Raw genomic sequence first — 6834 nt, forward strand, 5'->3', positions numbered from 1 at the left:
GTGGTGGCATCATGATGAAGCACGGTGGTGGCAGCATCATGACGTGAAGCACGGTGGTGGCATCATGATGAAGCACGGTGGTGGCAGCATCATGAGGTGAAGCACGGTGGTGGCATCATGATGAAGCACGGTGGTGGCAGCATCATGATGAAGCACGGTGGTGGCAGCATCATGATGTGATGATGATATGTTTTGGGGCCTTATTGTGCTGCAGACTGTGGTTTCAAATCAACAGCGCCAGATAGCGGCGTCCATCTTTGCACTCTTTTGGCCTAATTTTTGCACAGTGGGCGGAAGCTGTGAAGCGTTGTGTTGAGAAACCTACAGAATAAGAAACCACATTCACCTGAGCCAGTGGGAATCTCCACACGCTGCACATGATCCGTGTTTCTGCTGCACTGAGCATGAATACAAAGTGTTGTGGGAACGTGGCGTCAAGCTCGATGTGAAAGTCAGGCTTCACTGCAACTGTAAGACCCAAAGCATGCAAACAGCTCACTGACTTACACACTGAAGCGCTGCTTTTATAGTTTAGAAAAAAAAACACACAATCTTCTTACTCCCAACATTCTGCTCATGTCTGTTGATTTTTACAAGAATATACACTTAAAAAAAACCCTGATTTCAGCATTTCTCATCAGATTATTTTAACAAACATGACCCACAGAGCTGATCTATTTCAGTCTCCAGACTTTTAATGACCGCAAAAACTAAACTAATTAGTATTACAGTGGTGAAAGACATCTCTCAAACACTTTTACTGCCTTTATAACTGTGTTCTGCCCCTTCGTGCTCTGGGCCCGGGGCTATTTTTCCTGTATGTCTGAACAGCGAGCCCGTCGCAGGCTGAAGTAACTGCCCCTCTCGCTCTCTGTTGGAACTTGTCGACTGAAGCTGTGAGTCACACAAAGCTAATTCATAAACTCTCCGGGTGCACGCGAGCATCAGGCGGCTGCACATCGTGGTCCTCCAGCACCTGGAGCTCCTCGTTTTCTTCATTTCTGTCTCTCGGCCGGGGGGAGATGAGAGCAGGAGGGATTATTTTTGCACAAATGATCTAAAAAGGTGAAGTAGAATTGAGTTTATCAGGACTAACTGCTAAAAAGAAAAGAAAAGAAAAGTAGAAAAGCACCTGTGGTTGCATGTTTGTGTGATTTATAGCTGCTGCTGTGCATGTTCTGATTTTCAGTCGCTGCAACTTAAAAGCTGCAAATTAGAGTAACAACAGCAGCAGCCTGTGGTTGAAATGGAAATGGAGGTGTGAGCAAAATGCTTGTCTGAAAATTGCTTTAAAAAAATGTTCAGTGATCCTTCACAGTGTGAACGGGAGGTTGTAATAACTGATAGACAGAATTGGGGGGTTTTGCTAAAGCGCCTGCAGCAGAGCAATTGAGCTGAGCAGAAAAAAATCAAACCCGTGCGATGTAGTTTACATGTTTGCACAAATACTTCCTCCAACATGTAGTAACACATGTAAACTGTGCATGTAAGAGTGGCAGGAGAATGTGGGTTATTGTGTTTGAATGTCAGACATGGTGTGCAGGCTGTGTGGGAGGTTTGTGGGTAGAAATGGGTTAAACTGCTACATTCTGCTCCACCAAACACCCAAATTCTCCTGAAAAATTGAGCTAATATTCCAAAAAACAAAGTCAAAACTTCATGCAAAAACAGCTTCTGGGTTTGCAGAAGGCTGCTTTCACCCCAGGGTCAGAAAATGCAGAGTTTTTCCTGCAGAAAGGAACTTTTTGTGCTTCCCCAGGTCGGTTTTAGGCAAAAGGAAAATCACAGAATGCTGCAAATTGAGAATAGCAATGGCAACGCATTGTTTAAGAGGAGTTTCGTTTAGCCGAGCAGAACAGTCGTTTTTGTGCATGAAATGGTCAGAAATAAAAAAACAGGAAAATGCAGAGATTTTAGTTAAATAAAGTGATTTTACCCTCAAAAAAATAAAAACATGATTAAACCCACATCATGTAGGTAATTAGATGACATTTCAGCAGCAGTTTATTGTCTGTCTGGTTGGTTTAGTTAAACAGTGTTTCTGCAGTAAAGACGTTATTTGTCTGTTATGCTAATAAGTGACAGGAACACAATTGATCTGATATTGATCCTAAATCCTTTATTGCCGTTTCTTAGTTCAGGCTTCATTCATCTTCTGCACTCTAACTGTTGTGTGTTTTAATTGTTCATACAAATACATGCAAAAGAAAAATACGACAACATCCCCTTAAAAACCTTCCACTTGGTGTTTTTAGAGCGTTACAGTAGAATCATGTGATGATGCTAAAATGTAGAGAAACAGCCGCACAATGGAGTAAATACAGAACTTTAATAAGGCGAGCACCACAACTGTTGTGTACACGACATGAAGAAACACTGCTGACTCCTGTGTTTTATCATATTTTAAATAGAAAATAAATGTAAACAAACAAACAAACAAACAGTTATTAAAGTGACNTTCAGTCAAAATGGCCTCAGACATGTTGGAGCAAATAATAGAACCGAAGTAGGAAAATCGGTCATAAGTTATAGATTTTAGTCAATGAGCTTTATTTGCTCTATTTATCACTTGATCACACCTTGTATAAATATATTAATCAAGTGTGGAACAGGTATTTCAGGGCGACAACAACACTAACTGTGTTTAGGTACAGTTTTGAGACACTTGTGCTTTGCTTGACTATTTCTTTATTAGGTTAATTTATTGCACTAGTTCAGCCTGACCACACCAAAAACCCTCTGCTTTTTACTCACTGTGGGCTCATTTGCAATACATATGCAATACAAAAATATACATATAATGCCGTTAATCATAAAAAAGACAAAGACAAAAGTGGAATTTCTCAGATTTTTCATGGTACAGAAACTGAAGAAACCTGAAACCAACACATAAAACATTTTTCCAAGTGCCCACAGGTGTTACCTGAAAGCAGGTTCTTTGGTCTGATGAGACCAAAATGGAGCTTTTTGTCCATCAAACTAGATTTTGTGTTTAGTGGACACCAAAAACTGCTCATCAAAAACACTTAGGCCAAAATAGCCTGAGGCAGCTACATGGTATGAATTATGGAGGTGGCATCATGATGTGAAGCACGGTGGTGGCAGCATCATGATGAAGCACGGTGGTGGCAGCATCATGACGTGAAGCACGGTGGTGGCANACATGAAGAAACACTGCTGACTCCTGTGTTTTATCATATTTTAAATAGAAAATAAATGTAAACAAACAAACAAACAAACAGTTATTAAAGTGACTTGTTCCTACCACAACAAAAATACACGGTTAAAGGATAAAATGTCAAATTTACTGGTTCAAATAAACATTTCAGGTTGCAAACGTCACAATAAGGCATCAACTTTAACCTCAAATTTCTGTGTTTAGCTGATTTAAAACTAAATTAATTAAAACTAATAAAAACTAATTAAATTAATGAAACTGGCTTCAAAGCTTCTTTTTTCTTCACCCTGACTTCAGATTTTCAGGTCTTCCTCTGTTTTAACGAACCGGACGATTTCACGTGATTAAGACTGCTAATTAAAAATACTTTTGATTGTAGAGGAAAAGCTGATTCCACTGACTCAGCGCAGTTTGTTGGTTGAATGTAATTTCATTAAAAGTTTTTGTTGTTTGAAAAGAAACTTGCTGTTGAGCCCAAACTTTGTTTTTGAGGTTGTAATTGTTTTAACTTATTTAATTTGGGTTTACAGTTGTGACTCGATAATCCGACACTAAACGTAAAACCTTCTTTAATGTCGGATAGCAAGGCTGTCGGATTGTCAAGACGGAGGTCCAGATACAAGGAGGGCTTGATGCTGGAAGGATCATTAGTTGTTAATATTTATTGTTCATAGTTGTTATAATAACTAGTAGGGCTGTTCCCAATAGAACTTTCTGGTCTCTGGATATTCAGGCCCAGTTAATGATAAATACCCAAACATTTGGTGCACTTCCACCCCGAGGGAACGCTACAACGGGGTGGAAGTGGCCAGAACGCACAGGCAGTACTTGGCTGCTGATGCTAGTTTAGGACAACGGTCACAGTTCTGTTTCCACCACCAGCGTCACCATTATCATCCATGTTTACTTCCATAAACACTGAGCACGCTCGCTGCATGTGACATCCTCGTGTCCACTTCTGCGCATGCACATACAAGTTGCATTTAATTGAAACGTGAACGAACTCGCAAACAAATCGGATTTCACAAAAAAAAATCCTCATTGAGCATCAAGTCCTGCAGTGTGAACGTAGCCAATCTGTGGGATTGTTCAGTCAGATAATACGCCGTCATCCTGATTTGTGACATAAGTGGAGTCAGAATCCAAGGCTGTCGCTATGTTAAGGCTGTTTTTATGGGTTCTGTTGGTTTTTCCTAAAAACCTGTCAGATAGCAGGTTTAGGATTGTTAAGGGTCGATTATCGAGTCACGACTGTATTTGTCTGTTGTTGTTTTATGATTCAATGTGAACTTGACTTTTATCACTGCTGGATTTACCTTTAAATTCATAAAAGAACCAAACAAGTCAAAGTTTTTCTTTTAAAAACCCCATAATCTTGCATCACTGTGTGACTAATCGGGATGTTCATGTAGATTCTACATCCTTGTTGTTAATGTTGTCTGAGGCTCGTGTATTTTAATTCATTCTGCACGTTTAATGAATATAAATGGACGATCTGTGCCTGCAGGATGAATCCTCTCAGCTGTTTCCTCTTTTTTAACCTTCAGTGTTTCTGTGTCAGCAGAAAAAAACAGCTTCGGATGTGTCAGGTGGACTGTGATGCCCTCTAGTGGCGGTGCAATTAGTAACAACGCTGCAGACGTAATTAAAGATTAAACCCCACAGCAGGAGTAACTCATGATTCTACACTTTGAGTCGTGCTTACATGCATGTTATTCACAGTGGCTTTAAAAAGCTGATATTGCTGATTGCAGTGTTTTATAGTGCAGCGTTGGGCAGTTTTTTAAAGATTTAATTATCACAAATAAAACCCAACGATGCCTTCAGGAACACGGTGTTTTCAGTCCATGTGCCGGGAAGATATTTAACCCCGTTTCCTCTGGACATGAGCGAAACCTCAGACCCGCTTCAGCCGTGCAGTTTTGCTTTTATGCTTTCTTCTTTAAAAGGTAAAGCCACATTCATCAGGTGCACAAAGAGCCACGCCCCTTTCTGTGAAAAGCTTCAGGTGAGCACTTTGAATCGATGGCATGTCCGATTCTAAAGGGCCTTTTCAAACCAGAGACGTGGCAACAAAGGAGAGAAATATGACCACAGAAAAATGTGCGCAAAAACCGCCTCGGGGTGCAATAATGTTCCAGCTCAGCGTCACGAAAATCTGCTTTTTGCTTCAGCGTCGGCCTTTCATACAGTAGAATAAAGCATCGCGTGCGTAACAGGAACTTTGAACTAGAAAAGTGAACATTTTAGCTGCTTAATGTCCAAAAACACCTGCAGGATTCAACCTGCGAGCAGCTCCAGAGTCCAGGTTCAGGTCAAAAAGGTGATCGAATATTTGTTAAACCCAAATCTTAAAGCACATTTTTATACACTTACCTCCTCACCTGACAACTCATCCCATGTTTAGATCTTATTGTGTGGTCGTATCTGATTGTTTTTGTTCTTTTATGTTCGTGGTTGTTTTTTTTTGTTATACAGTCAATTGAAAAAGACTAGAAAGGTTCAAATAAAACTGCGATCCTGTTTTTGCAGCTAGCGTTGGATGGACAATCTAACTACAGTCAAGACGGTCAGTTCTGATGGAGGAGGCGGAGGAAGCAGCAGAGGTGAGTCAGCTCATCCCAAAAAAACACAAATAAGCATCAGATCTATAAAGCGTAAATACTAATAACACATTTTATAAAAGCTGGTAGAAAACAGAATGTCACTATAAAGGGGATGATGTGTTTTGTATTTAATGTCTGACTTTTTCTTCGCAGTGGTCACAAAATCAGTGACGTCGACTCGACTGACATCACAAAGTACGTTTTTCTGGTTGTATATGTTTGTAGGTTTGCACACAAATTGGATTATTTCCAATTTTTGGTCATTTGGAGGCAAAAGAAGCTGTTAAAGTAGCTCTCATAATGCAGCATCATCAGCAGTTTGATTGATTCTTTTAGCTCTCGTTTGGTTGGCTTATAATAAATGCTAATGATTGTTTGAACTGGAAAAGCAGAAATAATTAGTAATTTAGTGTCGTATTTAGTGTCGCTACACATCCAGCAGCTATGTAGCAACGTTAGCATTCTTTTTGCATCAAAGTTCTTCTCTATGTTCTCCGATTAAATGATTAAACGCTAAACACTGCATACGTTTACAACTGAACTGAGACATTTTTTCTCCTTAAAAAGTTGTTGCTTTTCCATATCCAGTGGCTGCTTTGCATCGTTAGCATCGATTTTGAGTTGTTTTTCTGGTGACCTAAAAGCCAATTTGTTGACAAGCTAATGTTTGTTTATTTTGTGCAAGTTATAAACACAACATTGTCATTTTTTTGTGGTTGTCTGTGTTGGTTTTAAACATCCAAAGCTACGTAGCATTGTTAGCATTCATTATGAGCGGCATTTTTGGTTACTTACAGGCAAAATGTTCCACTTTGTTTATTATTTTATTGATTTTTTAGCCACTTGGAACAAGTGGAATCAGGCACTAACATATTATTTTTATTTTTCTTCATATAAAGTTGTTGTTTTTACACATACAGCTGCTATGTAGCATCATTAGCTTTCTTTTTTTAGTTGTGCTTCTGGTGACCTAAAAGCTAGATTCTCTGCTGTATTCGTTGCTAATCAATGTCTATGTGCTTTTGTTGCGTATCGAGCTGGTTGGATAGC

The sequence above is a fragment of the Stegastes partitus genome, unplaced genomic scaffold, assembly GCF_000690725.1.
Source record: "Stegastes partitus isolate 25-593 unplaced genomic scaffold, Stegastes_partitus-1.0.2 Scaffold141, whole genome shotgun sequence".
Taxonomy (NCBI): Eukaryota; Metazoa; Chordata; class Actinopteri; family Pomacentridae; genus Stegastes; species Stegastes partitus.